Source organism: Mustela lutreola, chromosome 1 (genome assembly GCF_030435805.1).
Source record: "Mustela lutreola isolate mMusLut2 chromosome 1, mMusLut2.pri, whole genome shotgun sequence".
In the NCBI taxonomy this organism is placed as follows: domain Eukaryota; kingdom Metazoa; phylum Chordata; class Mammalia; order Carnivora; family Mustelidae; genus Mustela; species Mustela lutreola.
This window is the reverse complement of record NC_081290.1, coordinates 207,062,267-207,081,145: the sequence shown is the minus strand read 5'-3', so window position 1 is coordinate 207,081,145 and position 18,879 is coordinate 207,062,267. Positions and strand designations below refer to the sequence as shown.

The window sequence follows — 18,879 nt, the reverse complement described above, 5'->3', positions numbered from 1 at the left end:
TTTATGAATACCTCAGTTTTTACTTTCAATGTGGAGAAAAATTAGTGTTTTTGATTTATGTTTTGCAAATACAGAAGTAACTCGTGTTTTTAGCAATAATTTCTCCACAGGGTTATTATAAACTTTAATCATGTGCTGTAAGTTACTTAATCACCCTTATAAAATAATAGAAGTATATTTTATTATTAATTTTAACTATGTTACAAAATGGACAACATAAATAGAAGATACTTGGAAATCCCCCAGTATTTTCTCAAAGGTGGCTACATAGATTAAAAGAAATTATACACACTGAGGTTTATTTTCAGTCGCTGGCAATAAATTTAATGATGAATAGTAACTTAAGTACTCAGTTAATGACCAGTTCAACCTCTGTCACCCCTTCATATGAGCTGTCTGCTTTTAGATATTCTCTGCTAAAAATGTACTGTCATCAAGAGATATGGAAAGAATTGCCAATATCAGAGGATTAACTGTTCCATTTAGAAAGTCCAGCTGGCTAATGGGATTCACTTTGGTTTGCTGTCAGATTCAGCCTAGCATAGTTAATTTTTTTTCTCTTAAAAATATAGTTTTTCATAGAGATCCTGCTCACAGAATGACAAGGAAAAGTTAAAAACTCCAGACTTCATATTTATCTCTAGCAACACAGAGAGTTACAAAGAAAATATAATCATACTTTTGCATAGGGATTGTATTTATAAGGGCCTATTGGATCCAGGATAGATAATTTGACCCTGATGTAATTCACCGAGAACTGTGTAAAGTTATAAATGTGATCAAAATGCCTATCCTTTATTCATTTCCTCAGTACATATTTATTAAGCTACTCTGTGTTCTCAGAAACAATGAGCTTGACCTCCTTTACCATATAATCTGGAAGAGGAGAGATGATTTGGTCTTTTTTTTATTGATATTAGTTCCATTGGAAAGTTACGAAGGGCATGTAATCAGCTATTTGCTGGTAACTGGAGTTAAAAATTGAACAGTACAATTTTGTATCTAATTTAAAAGATGGTTCTCCCTTAAATTCAATTTATAATGTCATTTGATTTCCATTATTTTTTAATGATATCAAAGATGGATTCATAGATGGGAATACTAGTGAAAGCAAAAACTGGTCCAGTAGGTGAAATGTCAGAAAAAAAGATTGTGAGGATGGAAATCAGAAAACCTAAATAGAACAATGTGATAAAAGCTGTGCAAGATACAATAGGTATTTTTAAGCTTCCTAAATATATCAACAAAAAAGGTGAATTGTCTTTTCACAGTTGATAGAGAAGAAGGTCTTGTAACTGCTACCAGCAATTCAATTATATATAAAAATGAATTTACCAAGCATGACTTTTCTCTTTAAACTCTGTTTTTACCAAAATAAGTGAAATACTAACTTGGGAAGGCAGGTTATAAACCCTTCATAATCTGTTTAGAGAATCTCTTTTTCTTCTGTGTTCCTTTTAAACGATGTTATTTCCTGATAAAGTTCAACCTCACATCCTATTGGCTATTTGTCCTTGAACAAATTAACTTTTTCAAGCCTCAGTTTCACAAATTATGAAATGGGTGGTGGAGTTTGAATGAGGTGATGAATATAAAGTGCCTATGCCTGGTATACAGTTAGTGTCTACTAAATGACAAATTGTAGTTTTGTTATTATATTAAAAGTTTCTCTTTATCAGTCAGTAACCTTCCCTGGATCAGAAATTCCTTCAGGCAGAGTCCATCTATTGTTCATCTTTGTATCTTTAACACACAACCCATGTTTAGGACATTGAAGCAACTCAGAAAATGTGTCTACAACAAACCTACGCAGTCTGATCATCTGTGAGCCTGGCATGCCCTTCCTAACACATGCTGGTTTGACTATGACTTCAAGATCCTGCTTAAATGATCATTCCCCCAAAAAGCTTTCCCATGGCCTTGAGTCTATCCAACAACACAAGCAAAGAAAGTTGCCTTCCTGCACTGTATTTCAAAAGTATTGCATTGTCTTACACACGTTTCAAATATGAAAATAATGCAATTATTTGTTTATGTTTCTCTTCTAACCTACTCATCCCTTCATAGTACTTATACGGCGTCTGGTACATAAAAAATTTTCAATATATACCAGTTTAATTAGTTGCTAATTGATTCAGTTTTTACATTTTTTGTAAAATTTAGTTACTATATTTTCTCTAGGGATACAAAAGACATAAAGAGACAACATGGTTCAAATTGTATGAGGAATATTTATGTCCCCATGTTGAACATAAGTTCTGTGTTATGCTGGATATAAGAGGTAAATTAGAATCCTATTTAGATCTCCCAGATAAAACAAATGTGCTTCTTACCAAAAAGTTGTGAGGACTAGGACTGATAATTTTTCTAATTCCCTTTTATTGCTAACCTTTTTTACCAAGTAATATACTTATTAAACATCTACTATTTGCCCAACACAAGCAAACATGGCTCATCTTCAAAAAAGAATAAAATCGCCCGTGAATATTATCTTTCTAATTGCTTTCTAACATTTGGTATAACTTCACTGGGCTCTTTTCTGACTAATAAATATGGCTGTTGCCACACTTGCAGTTGCTGGTATTATTTCATAATTTTTTCATCTCATTTGAGTTCATAGTTGCTTGTTTCCATTTGGTTTCAATCAGAATTTATAGGTTGGTTCTAAATAATAGTTCATTATCCACTTTGTTCGATATATCTCTGCTGTTTCCTAAGTCAGGTCAGGGCTCATCCATGCTCATAATTTGTTGAATACTGGTATGTGACATTATTTGTCACCATTATCTAGAATTTCAGTGTTCTGTTCAGGGCATATAAAAAAAATACCCTCAACCTACAGATAATTCAGCATTGTTTTAACTTTAAAATAGTGTTTTGTTGAATTAGAATGACAGATGTGACTAAATCATCCATAGCTTAATTAAAATGAGATTAAACTCAGGATTGTCAAAGTAAAGGTTGAAAATAATAGCCATCATATTACAGGCCTTGAGAACTTGAGATAGCTTGCCCTTGAATATGGTATTCAAGACATGGCAATTCAATTCTTCTAATCAATATAAATGGAAGTGAAATTTCTTCATGTATCACTCTTTCTGAAAGTAGCATTTTCGCATACTTTTTTTTTTCATATTTCAGGGTTTTTTTAATTAAATTTATTTATTTTCAGCATAACAGTATTCAGTATTTTTGCACCACACCCAGTGCTCAATGCAATCTGTGCCCTCTATAATACCCACCACCTGGTACCCCAACATCCCAACCCCCCCACCACTTCATTCCCCTCAGATTGTTTTTCAGAGTCCATAGTCTCTCATGGTTCACATCCCCTTCCAATTTCCCCCAACTCCCTTCTCCTCTCCAACTCCCCATGTCCTCCATGATATTTGTTATGCTCCACAAGTAAGTGAAACCATATGATAATTGACTCTCTCTGCTTGACTTATTTCACTCAGCATAATCTTTTCCAGCCCTATCCATGTTGCTACAAAAGTTGGATATTCATTCTTTCTGATGGAGACATAATACTCCATAGTGTATACGGACCACATTTTCCTTATCCATTCGTCTGTTGAAGGGCAGAAAGATTCTTCTTCTTCTTTTTTTTTTTTAATAAACATATATTTTTATCCCCAGGGGTACAGGTCTGTGAATCACCAGGTTTAAACACTTCACAGCACTCACCAAAGCACATACCCTCCCCAATGTCCATAATCCCACCCCCTTCTCCCAAACCCCCTCCCCCCAGCAACCCTCATTTTGTTTTGTGAGATTAAGAGTCACTTATGGTTTGTCTCCCTCCCATCCCATCTTGTTTCATTTATTCTTCTCCTACCCACTTAAGCCCCCATGTTGCATCACCACTTCCTCATATCAGGGAGATCATATGATAGTTGTCTTTCTCTGCTTGACTTATTTCACTAAGCATGATATGCTCTATTTCCATCCATGTTGTCGCAAATGGCAAGATTTCATTTCTTTTGATGGCTGCATAGTATTCCATTGTGTATATATACAACATCTTCTGGATCCATTCATCTGTTGATGGACATCTAGGTTCTTTCCATAGTTTGGCTATTGTGGACATTGCTGCTATAAACATTCGGGTGCACGTGCCCCTTTGGATCACTACATTTGTATCTTTAGGGTAAATACCCAATAGTGCAATTGCTGGGTCATAGGGCAGTTCTATTTTCAACATTTTGAGGAACCTCCATGCTGTTTTCCAGAGTGGCTGCACCAGCTTGCATTCCCACCAACAGTGTAGGAGGGTTCCCCTTTCTCCGCTTCCTCGCCAGCATCTGTCTTTTCCTGACTTGTTTATTTTAGCCTTTCTGACTGGTGTGAGGTGATATCTCATTGTGGTTTTGATTTGTATTTCCCTGATGCCCAGTGATATGGAGCACTTTTTCATGTGTCTGTTGGCCATCTGGATGTCTTCTTTGCAGAACTGTCTGTTCATGTCCTCTGCCCATTTCTTGATTGGATTATTTGTTCTTTGGGTGTTGAGTTTGCTAAGTTCTTTATAGATTCTGGACACTAGTCCTTTATCTGATATGTCGTTTGCAAATATCTTCTCCCATTCTGTCAGTTGTCTTTTGATTTTGTGAACTGTTTCCTTTGCTGTGCAAAAGCTTTTGATCTTGATGAAATCCCAATAGTTCATTTTTGCCCTTGCTTCCCTTGCCTTTGGCGTTGTTCCTAGGAAGATGTTGCTGCGGCTGAGGTCGAAGAGGTTGCTGCCTGTGTTCTCCTCAAGGATTTTGATGGATTCCTTTCGCACATTGAGGTCCTTGATCCATTTTGAGTCTATTTTTGTGTGTGGTGTAAGGAAATGGTCCAATTTCATTTTTCTGCATGTGGCTGTCCAAGTTTCACAGCACCATTTATTGAAGAGGCTGTCTTTTTTCCATTGGACATTCTTTCCTGCTTTGTCGAAGATTAGTTGACCGTAGAGTTGAGGGTCTATTTCTGGGCTCTCTATTCTGTTCCATTGATCTATGTGCCTGTTTTTGTGCCAGTACCATGCTGTCTTGATGATGACAGCTTTGTAATAGAGCTTGTGATGCCACCAACTTTGGCTTTCTTTTTCAATATCCCTTTGGCTATTCGAGGTCTTTTCTGGTTCCATATAAATTTTATAATTATTTGTTCCATTTCATTGAAAAAGATCGATGGTACTTTGATAGGAATTGCATTTAATGTGTAGATTGCTTTAGGTAGCATAGACATTTTCACAATATTTATTCTTCCAATCCAGGAGCATGGAACATTTTTCCATTTCTTTGTGTCTTCCTCAATTTCTTTCATGAGTACTTTATAGTTTTCTGAGGATAGATTCTGTGCCTCTTTGGTTAGGTTTATTCCTAGGTATCTTATGGTTTTGGGTACAATTGTAAATGGGATGGACTCCTTAATTTCTCTTTCTTCTGTCTTGTTGTTGGTGTAGAGAAATGCAACTGATTTCTGTGCATTGACTTTATATCCTGACACTTTACTGAATTCCTGTACAAGTTCTAGCAGTTTTGGAGTGGAGTCTTTTGGGTTTTCCACATATAGTATCATATCATCTGCGAAGAGTGATAATTTGACTTCTTCTTTGCCGATTTGGATGCCTTTAATTTCCTTTTTTTGTCTGATTGCTGAGGCTAGGACCTCTAGTACTATATTGAATAGCAGTGGTGATAATGGACATCCCTGCCGTGTTCCTGACCTTAGCGGAAAAGCTTTCAGTTTTTCTCCATTGAGAATGATATTTGCGGTGGGTTTTTCATAGATGGCTTTGATGATATTGAGGTATGTGCCCTCTATCCCTACACTTTGAAGAGTTTTGATCAGGAAGGGATGCTGTACTTTGTCAAATGCTTTTTCAGCATCTATTGAGAGTATCATATGGTTCTTGTTCTTTCTTTTATTGATGTGTTGTATCACATTGACTGATTTGCGGATGTTGAACCAACCTTGCAGCCCTGGAATAAATCCCACTTGGTCGTGGTGAATAATCCTTTTAATGTACCGTTGAATCCTATTGGCTAGTATTTTGTTGAGTATTTTCGCATCTGTGTTCATCAAGGATATTGGTCTATAGCTCTCTTTTTTGATGGGATCCTTGTCTGGTTTTGGAATCAAGGTGATGCTGGCCTCATAAAATGCGTTTGGAAGTTTTCCTTCCATTGCTATTTTTTGGAACAGTTTCAGTAGAATAGGAATTAGTTCTTCTATAAATGTTTGGTAGAATTCCCCTGGGAAGCCGTCTGGCCCTGGGCTTTTGTTTGTTTGGCGATTTTTAATGACTGTTTCAATTTCCTTACTGGTTATGGGTCTGTTCAGGCTTTCTATTTCTTCCTGGTTCTGTTGTGGTAGTTTATATGTTTCTAGGAATGCATCCACTTCTTCCAGATTGTGAAATTTGTTGGCGTAGATTTGCTCATAGTATGTTCTTATAATATTTCGCATTTCTTTGGTGTTAGATGTGATCTCTCCTCTTTCATTCATGCTTTTATTTATTTGTGTCCTCTCAGTTTTTTTTTTTTTTTTTTGATAAGTCTGACCAGGGGTTGATCAATTTTATTAATTCTTTCAAAGAACCAGCTCCTAGTTTCGTTGATTTGTTCTATTCTTTTTTTTTGGTTTCTATTTCATTGATTTCTGCTCTGATATTTATGATTTCTCTTCTCCTGCTGGGTTTGGGGTTTCTTTCTTGTTCTTTCTCCAGCTCCTTTAGGTGTAGGGTTAGGTTGTGTACCTGAGACCTTTCTTGTTTTTTGAGAAAGGCTTGTACCGCTATATATTTTCCTCTCAGGATTGCCTTTGTTGTGTCCCACAGATTGTGAACTGTTGTATTTTCATTATCATTTGTTTTCATGATTTTTTCAATTCTTCTTTAATTTCCCGGTTGACCCATTCATTCTTTAGAAGGATGCTGTTTATTCTTCATGTATTTGGGTTCTTTCCAAACTTCCTTTTGTGGTTGAGTTCTAGCTTTAGACCATTGTGGTCTGAAAATATGCAGGGAATGATCCCAATCTTTTGATACCAGTTCAGTCCTGATTTAGGACTGAGGATGTGATCTATTCTGGAGAATGTTCCATGTGCACTAGAGAAGAATGTGTATTCTGTTGCTTTGGGATGAAATGTTCTGAATATATCTGTGATGTCCATCTGGTCCAGTGTGTCGTTTAAGGCCTTTATTTCTTTGCTGATCTTTTGCTTGGATGACCTGTCCATTTCAGTGAGGGGAGTGTTAAAGTCCCCTACTATTATTGTATTATTGTCGATGTGTTTCTTTGATTTTGTTATTAATTGGTTTATATAGTTGGCTGTTCCCACGTTGGGGGCATAGATATTTATAATTGTTAGATCTTCTTCTTGGACAGACCCTTTGAGTATGATATAGTGTCCTTCCTCATCTCTTATTATAGTCTTTGGCTTACAATCTAATTGATCTGATATAAGGATTGCCACTCCTGCTTTCTTCTGATGTCCATTAGCATGGTAAATTCTTTTCCACCCTCTCACTTTAAATCTGGAGGTGTCTTCGGGCTTAAAATGAGTTTCTTGGAGGCAACATATAGATGGGTTTTTTTTTTTTTTTCATTCTGATACCCTGTGTCTTTTGAAAGGGGCATTTAGCCCATTCACATTCAGGGTAACTATTGAGAGATATGAATTTAGTGCCATTGTATTGCCTGTAAGGTGACTGTTACTGTATACTCTCTCTGTTCCTTACTGATCTACCACTTGTAGGCTCTCTCTTTGCTTAGAGGACCCCTTTCAATATTTCCTGTAGAGCTGGTTTGGTGTTTGCAAATTCTTTCAGTTTTTGTTTGTCCTGGTAGCTTTTAATCTCTCCTTCTATTTTCAATGAGAGCCTAGCTGGATATAGTATTCTTGGCTGCATGTTTTTCTCGTTTAGTGCTCTGAAAATATCATGCCAGCTCTTTCTGGCCTGCCAGGTCTCTGTGGATAAGTCAGCTGCTAATCTAATATTTTTACCATTGTATGTTACTGACTTCTTTTCCCGGGCTGCTTTCAGGATTTTCTCTTTGTCACTAAGACTTGTAAATTTTACTATTAGGTGACGGGGTGTGGGCCTATTCTTATTGATTTTGAGGGGCATTCTCTGAACCTCCTGAATTTTGATGCTTGTTCCCTTTGCCATAATGGGGAAATTCTCCCCAATAATTCTCTCCAGTATACCTTCTGCTCCCCTCTCTCTTTCTTCCTCTTCTGGAATTCCAATTATTCTAATGTTGTTTCATCTTATGGTGTCATTTATCTCTCGAATTCTCCCCTCGTGGTCCAGTAGCTGTTTGTCCCTCTTTTGCTCAGCTTCTTTATTCTCTGTCATTTGGTCTTCTATATCACTAATTCTTTTCTGCCTCATTATCCTAGCAGTGAGAGCCTCCATTTTTTATTGTACCTCATTAATATCTTTTTTGATTTCAACTTGGTTAGATTTTAGTTCCTTTATTTCTCCAGAAAGGGCTTTTATATCTCGAGAGGTTTTCTCTAATATCTTCCATGCCTTTTTCCGAGCCCGGCTAGAACCTTGAGAATTGTCATTCTGAACTCTATATCTGACATATTACCAATGTCTGTATTGATTAGGTCCCTAGCCTTCGGTACTGCCTCTTGTTCTTTTTTTTTCTGTTGAATTTTTCCGTCTTGTCATTTTGTCCAGATAAGAGTATATGAAGGAGCAAGTAAAATACTAAAAGGGTGGCAACAACCCCAGGAAAATATGCTTTAACCAAATTAGTAGAGATCCCAAATCGTTAGGGTGGAGAAAGGGGATAAAAAGAGGTTCAAAAAGGAAGAAAGAAAAAAAATAAGAAAAAAGAAAAAAAAAGAAAAGAATTTAAAAAAAAGAAAACAAATAAGAAAAATATAAAAAAGAAAATATATATATATATATATTCGATAAACTAGTTAAAAAACGTTAAAAAAGAAAAAGGTAAAAGTTAAAAAAAATTTTATCAGAAGGCGAGAAAAAAAAAACAAAAAATGAAAAAGAAAACAATTAAATTAACTAAAGACTAAAAAAAATCACAGGGAAAAAGCCATGAGTTCTGTGCTTTGCTTTCTCCTCCTCTGGAATTCTTCTGCTCTCCTTGCTATTGAAACAGCACTCCTTGGTAGGTGAACTTGGTCTTGGCTGGATTTCTTGTTGATCTTTTGGGGGAGGGGCCTCTTGTAGTGATTCTCAAGTGTCTTTGCCCCACGCGGAATTGCACCGCCCTTATCAGGGGCCGGAGTGAGTAATCCACTAGGGTTTGCTTTCAGGAGCTTTTGTTCCCTGAGCGCTTTCTGTAGAGTTCCAGAGGATGGGAATACAAATGGCGGCCTCCTGGTCTCCGGCCCGGAGGAGCCGAGAGCCCAGGGCCCCACTCCCCAGTGCGCCCTCAGAGAACAGCGCCCAATTACTCCCGTCTGCCCGACCTCCAGCCACGCTCCAAGCTCACCGAGCCTGCGACCGGTTCAAGGTAACACCGAGCTGTGAGCTTACTGTCGGCTCTGTCTCTGTAGCTGGCTTTCCCGTTCCAATACCCACAAGCTCTGCGACACTCAGACACCCCCGATCCTTCTGTGACCCTGCGGGAACTGAGGCCACGCTGACCCCACGTGGGCTTCGCCCCGGGTAGCCTCTGGAGTGATGTCCCTCAGCGGAACAGACTTTTAAAAGTCCTGATTTTGTGCGCGGTTGCTCCGCCGCTTGCCGGGAGCCGGCCCCTCCCCCCGGGTCTATCTTCCCGTCGCTTTGGATTCACTTCTCCGCCGGTCCTACCTTTAAGAAAGTGGTTGTTTTTCTGTTTTCAGAATTGCTGTTCTTCTTCTTTTCTATCTGCCGATGGATTTTCAGGCGTTTGCAATCTTTAGATAAGCTATCTAGCTGATCTCCGGCTAGCTGAAGTAGTCTCAGCCTGCTACTTCTCCGCCATCTTGACTCCTCATCCATTGAAGTTTCTCCCATACTTTTTAAAGATCACGTATTCATCTGTATTTGGACATAGAGTTTGCTAAAAGCCCAATTTGCCCCACTTCTTTTGCTTTTCTACTAATTTACTTTGAAAAAAAATGAACTCTACTTCTATTGAGATTTATAACTTTAATATGGAGGAAACACAGCTATTTTAGAGTGCAGTCATTTTTAATTTTTTCAGTTATGTTTGTGATTAACATTAATCAATCTGATGATAAATTATATTTAAAATATCATATAAATTAATACTTTTTACTGACTGGAATGTCACAGGTAGATCCTTCTAAACAAAGAAAACAGGATGATCACTTATTTAGACAAAAAAATATGCAAATTTTAAGCCAGCAGAGACTTACGTGGATATCTTTCAGTTATAAAGGCATGAAAATAAACATGTGCCTGGTTTCCCAAACTTAAAAAGGGGGGGCAACACACAAGAAAAACAATTTGGAAAAAGAGAAAAACAATGTATTTTTTCACTTTTCCATTCTTATTTTGGTTGCATATCAAGAAAAGCCCATGGTTATGGCTCTCTATGTCTTTACCTTTAAGGAAATGTGAAAAAATTATAAATGAATCCAAATATTTTGATCTAATTAACATTATTTACTAAAACATATGCATTTACTTAAACATATATAAATTAATGTGTGTGTATATGTTACATATACATATGTTTTATATACATATATAGTAATGATTTAGAAATATATGATACATAAAAGATTTGGAGTGGGAGAACTTTATATTTGACTAAAAGTTTTCCCTATTCTCCATTTTGCTTTTATATGTAAAAGACTATCTTAATACTTTTGTATAATACAGAAGTTATATAAAATAAAAATTAAATATCCAATTGAATATTCAATCTGCTTTGCCTATATGAGAGGCTTATAATGTGAAATTCCTAATGTGAACCAGTAAATTCACAGAGTTTCAATGTGAATTTTATCTCAAACTGGAAACATTTCAGAAACTATTCACTCATTTATTCGTTCATTTAGAAATATATTTATTGAGCACTAACAATGTGTCAATTCTAAGTACTGGAACTCTCATGGAGAAGAACAGAATTACATAATCGTAATCTGAAATATAGAGATGATTATATTAAAAGATGAAGTTTTTTTTCTACTTAAATAACTAATCAACTTATCCATTTCATGTTACTTAAATAAAATTTTAGTCATGGGAAAGTATATTTATATAAAATGGAGTATCCTGCAGTAAAAATCACAAACCTAGAATCTAGTTACTTACTGGGAACTTAGGCAAGTCACTCTATCGCTATTAGCTTTGGTTTCACTGATGAATTACTGTACATTATCAGTTTGATTGGAAAATGCAATCTGGGAATGATTAATTGAAATATACCATGAGAAGTACTTTAATGAAAGTATGCATAGCATGATATGGGAGTCAAGATAACAAAGCAGAATCTGTATTTGTAATAGTCATTCTGCTAACAATATGAAGGATGGATTTGAAAGAGTTAGGAAGAAATAACAGATTCCAGTTAAAGGGGTACTATAAATATCTAAGTGAAAAATAATGGGTCCCGATACATTGACACCAGCAGTGAACTTGATAAATAAAAGACTGGCTTGCGAGATATTGAAGAGGTAGAATTAACGGAACTTGATTGATAAACTGGATAATGTAAAGTGAGATTGAAGAAGAGAGAGTCATCCAAGTTTAGATTGGTTTGGGGTACCATTAACTAAGATAGAAATAGTATAGAGAATAAAATAAGAAAGATAAGAAAAGGAGCAGACTAGGAAGGGATTTCATATATGGTGCCTTTTGAATATACACCTATAAAAATCCTGTGACAATTGGATATATAAGTCTGGCAGTAAGAAAAAAGAATGGTGCTGATAATTCACATTTTTGACTTATTATTCGCTTATTCAGTAAATATTTATGAAGTACTTATTATCAGACAGGCATATTCTTGGTGTTAGAGACTCAGCAGTGAACAAAGCAAAGTTCCTGCATCAAATAATTTATATTTTATTGTAAGAATCCAGACAAAAAAATTTAAAGTATAATTCATCAGATTGTGTTAAGTGCAATGAAGAGAAAATAAAGCAGGATGAATGGGATAGAGTGCCAGAAAAGATGGTAAGTGTTTCTGATTCATATAATGTGATCAAAAATGGTCTGCTCATTTGAGAAACAGCCAAGAGATTAATATGGCAAATGTTGAGTGAGTGAAAGGAAGTATGATAGGAGTTATAATTATAGAGATAATAAGAGACCAGAATATGTAGGGTCTTATAAGTCACTGAAGTACTTTGGTTGTCACTATGCTTGAGATTAGAATCCTTTGGGGAAGTTGAGGAGAGGAGCATGATCTTATTTATTTTCCAAAGGATCATTATGACTATGTAAAGAATAAGCTGGAGTGTGGTGGTAGAAGCAGTGAGACAGTTTAGATGATATTTTATAAATTTAGGCAAACAAAAGTGTGGCTTGGAACAAAGTATTTGGCAATAGTCGATGAAGAGCAGTATGATTCAGAACATTTTAAAGATAGAAATGATAGGACTTTCTGATTTATCTGAATTGGACTGTGAAATTTAAAAAGTACTGTAGGGTGAAGGTAAGGATTTTGACTTAAAGAACTGGAAGAACTAGAAGAATGGAATTGGCTTCTACTAAATGGGAAAACTGTAGGAAAAACAAGATTGGAAGCTTGGGGGATTTAAGTGAGAACCCTTTACAAAGTGTATCTGCATGTGCATGTGTCTTTTCCAATATAGGAGATGGGAACAGAGATAAAGTCTAAGGCTAGAGGGATTTGGAGCCATCAACATATAGATTAAAATCAAAGGCATGAGACTTGATTAAGTCATTATAGAGTAAATATTAGTGGGAAAGAGTTTGTAGAAGAACAGCAAATCAAAAATTAGAGGTCTTGGAAAGAAAGAATAAAAAAAAAAAAAAAAGAAACTGATTAGACCAGCCACTTAGGTAGGAGGAAAAAACAAAACAAAACAAAATACAAAACAGAAGTCAAGAAAAGAAAAGAAGTATTTTAAAGAGAAGAAAGTGATCCCTTGTGTCAGTGATATTGGTGGGTCAAGTAAGCTGAGGACAGAGATATGACCATAAAATTTTAGTAATGTGTACTTCAATTGCAACCTTGACAGGAATAGTTATAGTAAGTGTCAAGGGCAAAAGTCTAATTGAAATGTTTTCAAGAAGAAATGATGGGAGAATTTTTAGAGGAAACAAATAATAGATTTTTTTTCCCCCAAGGAGTTTTACATAGTGAGGGGGAAAAAACTGATAGTTACGCAGAGATTGAAGAGAATTGTTTGAGCAATACCATACCAGTCAATGAACATATAAGGCAGGTGGTAAAATTCATGCATTGTTGGTCCAGATGAGATTGAAGTGTTGTTGGAGTCAGGGTGAAGAAGAGGGTAACCTGAAAGGGTGGAGTTCAGGTTCAAGAATAAGATATTTGCAGTAGGAATTATGAAAGTGTTTCAATTTTTTTAGTAATGAAAATGTCTAAGATATGCCTAGTGGGGTGAAGACCTGAGATCAGTTAGAGTCCAAGATCATTGGTATAGAGGAGAGAAGAAACTGACAGTGCCAGAGAAGTAGAATAGTTATCCTCGTGGATATCAAAACTACTAAAAATTAGGACAGGGCTTAGAAAATGAGATGAATTGGAAACTAAACTCTACAAGAAATGAAAGTGATAAACCTGAGGCTCTTCTATATAACTCTAAAATAATGGTTCAATGGATATATGGTCTGGTATCAGTCAAAGCTGAGTGTTTTAGTGAACAGAAAATAAGATGTTCTGGAAAAAGAGTGAGAATCTAGAAAGTTTCCTATCCCATATCCATTTTCCCTATGATATGAATGTTGACATAGGAGAAACAACTTTCACATCAGAGGGCTACAAGGGAAGTAGAGTCAAGAGGGGAGAATCAGGTTTCCAGTGGAGCAAAATGGGGAAAAAGAAATTGAGATAGAAAGCATTGAAGAGAATGCTGATGATCAGCTGTTCATTTTCATAGGGCACATGTGAAGATTTTAGAAATTGGAGAAGGGTGGAACTGAGGGTCAGAAAGGGCAAGACAGAGCCATGTGGGGATTCGAGTTTAGGGAGTTTTGACCCCTATTAAAAGTGGTTCGCGAGGAAGTTGCACTTAGCACAATGTCAAGGTTAGAATAATTACCTCTATCTAGCCATTAAAGCATTTGCCCTAATTATGTTCCTGTCATTTCAAATTGAAACACCTTGAGAACAAACAATATCTATCAATCTTGTATCCCCAGTGCCTGTCAAAATGCCTGGTCCAGAGTTTCTTCTAAGTCAACCCTTATTATAAAGTGAATAAAATAGTATGTAACACTGACAACCTTACAGTGTTATTTAAATAATTGTTATATACCTTATGTGTTATGGCAAACTGAAAATTATATTTGTATACTGCAGTGTTATGTGTAAATGTTTCTACCTTAGTTCTACGTTTTGCTAGTTATGTTTGAAAATGAGTCTAACACTGAGGCATATTTCCTTGGCAACATTTGTTAAAAAAAAAAAAAAAAAAAAAAAAAAGAAACACTATCCTTCTCCTCCTCATTTTCCGAGTGCTAAATATTCTTGAACAGTATTCTGATGATTAGAGCTTTTTGAAGCTTGAAAATTCTGAGCACCAATCTCTGAGTGAAAGACTGGGTCTTCCTTCCAGCCAACTTTTGTCCCTGACAAATATGAACTAAACAGGAAAATGGAACTCACAGGGTAAAATCTAGTTTTTCAAGGATAGAGAATAGGTTTCATTTTCTCTTGGATTAGAAATTAAATATTCCATCTGTCTAGGTCTTCAGTCATGCTTGGACAGAATGACAATGTGCAGATTAACTAGTTCCTAGAAGAAGCCCTCTCCAATTCTAAGAGAAGAAGAGGGTGATGTCAATTAATATCAAAGTTCAAGTTGTATTCTACACCAGATTGCCAGAGATCTGGTGTCCATTCTTTTAATGTATTTCCCTTTTGCCTTTTAAATATCTGTATTTTTTTTTTTTTTTTAATATGAGCCTATTTCGACTGGGCCAAAAAGATTTAAGGGAAGTCATGTTCGTCCATATGTGAGTCAGAGCTTTCAAGGGATAAAGTTTCAGTGAAGCCAGAATGGTGCTAGGAAGGGACATCAGTAAGGAAAAAATCAAATGATGTGATTCTAGAATTTTTTTTCCTCAGCAAGGCATGATCTCAACCTGTAAACGGTTGAAACCTCTAACGGTTTCTATTATCAAGCTTATTCACATTTTGTCCTTATATTTCTGGTCTATCTTGGTATCTATCTTTCTATGCATTATTCTCTCCAATGATTCTCTATAAATAATTTTTTCTTAAAACTTAAAAACAACATATTTCAAAATGGTCAATTCATGTTTGATCATGAATAAATAAAAAATTTTATTAAATACCATTTTAGCATCTGCTTAGGTCAGTGTTACATAAACCCATTCTTCAGAATATTACTATATGTTCTGATAAAAATGAATTTTCTAGTTAAACAAGTTTAAAAACTCCAGGTTAAACCATTAAACTAACTTTTTATACCAGAACTCCTTGGGACACTTTATGCATTTGCTCTATGTCTCTCAAAAGGGAGGCATAGTATGGATTTCTAATGCTTATTTAGTTCCAGAACCTCCTTTCTTGGAATACTTATTAACAATCTAGATGTAATTTACAAATACTAATTGGGAAATGCTGATCTGAAGTGATTATATATATTTTTTTCCTATTTTAGCCTATGGAAGTGAAAAATTATAAAGTTACCTTGTTTCATATTTCATAATGAAGCACTCCACTTGGATCTGATGTTTAAAAACTTGATTATTCTACAGAACTCAATTTTCTGGTAACTTCTGTCTGTATCTATGTATATATGTACTTCATCTATGTCTATCTATCTATCATTTCTCTATGTATCTAGCATTTATCTAACTAACTAAAACGATCCATGCCTTCTCCCTTCTTGCTCTTTTTGTCAAGTTTGGGTGTCAGGATTATGTTGTCAATATCAAATAATGAATTGGAGATCTTCCCATTTGAAACATCATTTTAAAGTTCCATTTTGTTACCAACATTTAGTTAGTCTTCTGACCTATCTGTGTGATCATGATTTTGATGAGACATTCCTATGAAGAGTAAATGAAATTATGCCTATAAAGCACTTAACAAATAATATGGCATATTAGCTATTGTCATTGTTACCATTCAGGGAAATGTGAGACTAGTTTCTGTCACCAGTCATCAGTCACATATGTTCTTACTGAAGTTGTGTTTTTGGCATGTACTGGAATGGCATTTTCAAACCTCTGGTGCATTTTTTTCATTGGCCACTAATCTCTTGGCTCAGCAAATGCTGATAGATGAAAGCTTTTGAAGAGGGACTTTTATCCTGGGAGGTGTTTGTGTGACTAGTAAGCAACATGTGTGAAGGTTTGTGTTTAGATGAAAGGCATGAGTTGACAGGAGTCTCTAAGGAGTCATCATTGCCTAATAGGTTTCCTTAATGACCAGTCAATTAAGAACTTGTATTTGCAAAATGCTTTGCCATCATTGTCTTTCTTTCAATTCTCTGAGCCATTACTATCATCTTACTGATGAAATAGAGACAGAAAGTGTATTGACTTGCTTTTGATTACATGGTCTGAAATTCCAGGAACTCTTGGGACTTGGGTCTCAAGAATCCTCCTGTTCTAACCAAACAGGGGTAGGTTCTCTCAGGAGATGCACTCAAGAGACAATGGGACTAAATCTAGCCTGATCACAAACCATAAGAAGCTTTCAGGGCTTTTGGTCTGTTAAACAGTTCTGTGATTTTTCCCAAATTACTCCATTAATAGCCTTTCTCTAACAGTCATGATTTGTTTATTAAATTATTGGCAACTATCAGAATCAAACACTGTGGAGTAGAAGAGTTTTATTTTAATACATGGGATATTCTATCATAAGCAGGATAAAATCTAATCTTTAAGTAAAAAGGAAAAATTTTCATTTAGCTTCTTTGTAAACATAATAACTATAGCAATTCAGATAGAATAAAAGGATATTTTATAGGCTACAAAAGGATTTTGCATTCTTTGTGAAAGAAATAGCTATCAATAATGCTTAAATTTATTGAGTTTGAGGCCTGGCTAATGGTAACTCTATTTTAATTTTTCTCATGTAAATACATTTTATTAAATACTGTAAGGAAATAGCCCAAAAGATAGATAGTGACTATATCTTCATGGGAAATTATATAAGATGTTTATTTTCTTCTACATACAGTTTAATGAATATCCATTATTGCTAATTTTTTTGAGTGGGAATACACACACACACACAATTTTAAATTACATTTATGTTATCTATTATATGAGGAGGGTTATAGCTGTAATTAGAGAAACATTCTGCTAACTTCTATTAGAAAATATTCTTTCGTCATTTGAAGAGTTATTCCTTAGTCTTGGTCTCAAGTTGTCAGTGACAAATGAAATAAGATTTATGTCCATCTGTAGCAAATTTTGCAGTTCTAAATAAACATGTCACAGGATGTATAATAACTATCCTCAGTAAGTAGATCATATTCAATGCTGAAAATTCTGTGATATAGTTAGAAAAATTATCTGGCCATTCATGATACATTCATTTATTCCTAATATATTTTTCCTTTAAGCTAATATGAAAGGATATAAATAAAAGGCAAGTTTAGTTATACATATCATGAACTATATATGAGAATAAATTTATAGAAATTTATCAAATGTCATCTCTATACAAGGCAATACACCACACAATGTGCAAAATAAAATGTAAGATATGGTCTCCATTCTTACCATTGCCTATAATCTAGATTTTCCTCATCTTTTGCCTAGGCTACTTCAGTAACATCTTAAATGATATCTCTGCTAGACTGGTACTGTATTTACAATGTAAATATTATCATGTCTTATAAGTCTCTTCAGAGTGACATCAGCATCATGGTGGCATGAGATATTCCTTTTATCTCTCCTCTTTGATTTACAACTAATGAGAAATCCATAGTGGAAAAAAAAAAAAAAAAGAAAAGCATCTTTGCACAGCATACCAGGATACCCATCTGTGCATCAGAAAATGGGTGTATAGGACCAGAAATGGGGTGGCAGAGCAAGCACAGTGGCAGTGGAATAAGTAGTGGCAGAGGCAATGATGGCAAAGAAGGCAGAGGCCAGTTGACAGTAAGCCAGCATACCCTTTCCAACAGAGGAGGTAAAGGGCAAAGGCAGTAAGTGGGGGTCTACCTGGCCACATAGAATGAGGATAGAATCCTCTCATTGGGGGTGGGGGGCCTCATGGACTGTATTGTCACCTCCTGGAACAGATAGCAAAAGACGTTTTGCTGCAGTTCTTTTTTTTTCTGCTTACTTGCCTTTTCTTTCCCTCCCCCTAGTCACTGAAGTCTCTCTTCAGATCTCTCTAGGTACAGCACATGTGATAAATAGTCATCAGAATTAGAATATGGCTTTAGAATTGTATATTAAATCCTCAGCTATAAATTAAAGGAAAGGAGCATTAAATAATTATAGCCACCACAACTTAGTTACATTACAGCATAAAAAGGGATAATTTGTGGGGGTTCCTGGCTGGTTCAGTCAGTAGAGCATACAGCTCTTGATCTCAGGGTCATGAGTTCAAGCTCCATGTTGGGCATGGAACCTACTTAAAAAAAACAAGTATAAAAAGGTGCATTGCTAATAAAGAACACTGTTAAAAAGGGATAATTTGTGACATTAAAAAATATAAAAGGAAAGAGTCAAAGGATGGAATCTTTATAGGAAACAAAAATAAACTGCTATCAACAATTTTCTCTATGAGATGCTTTATG

At 35.5% G+C, this 18,879-nt stretch overlaps 1 protein-coding gene across 1 annotated transcript in view; it reads left to right on the top strand.

The window, feature by feature from the left end:
* Window positions 1-18,879, top strand: part of CNTN5 (contactin 5) — a 1,361,366-nt gene that overhangs the window by 1,139,276 nt on the left and 203,211 nt on the right. The gene's annotated exons all lie outside the window — the stretch shown is intronic.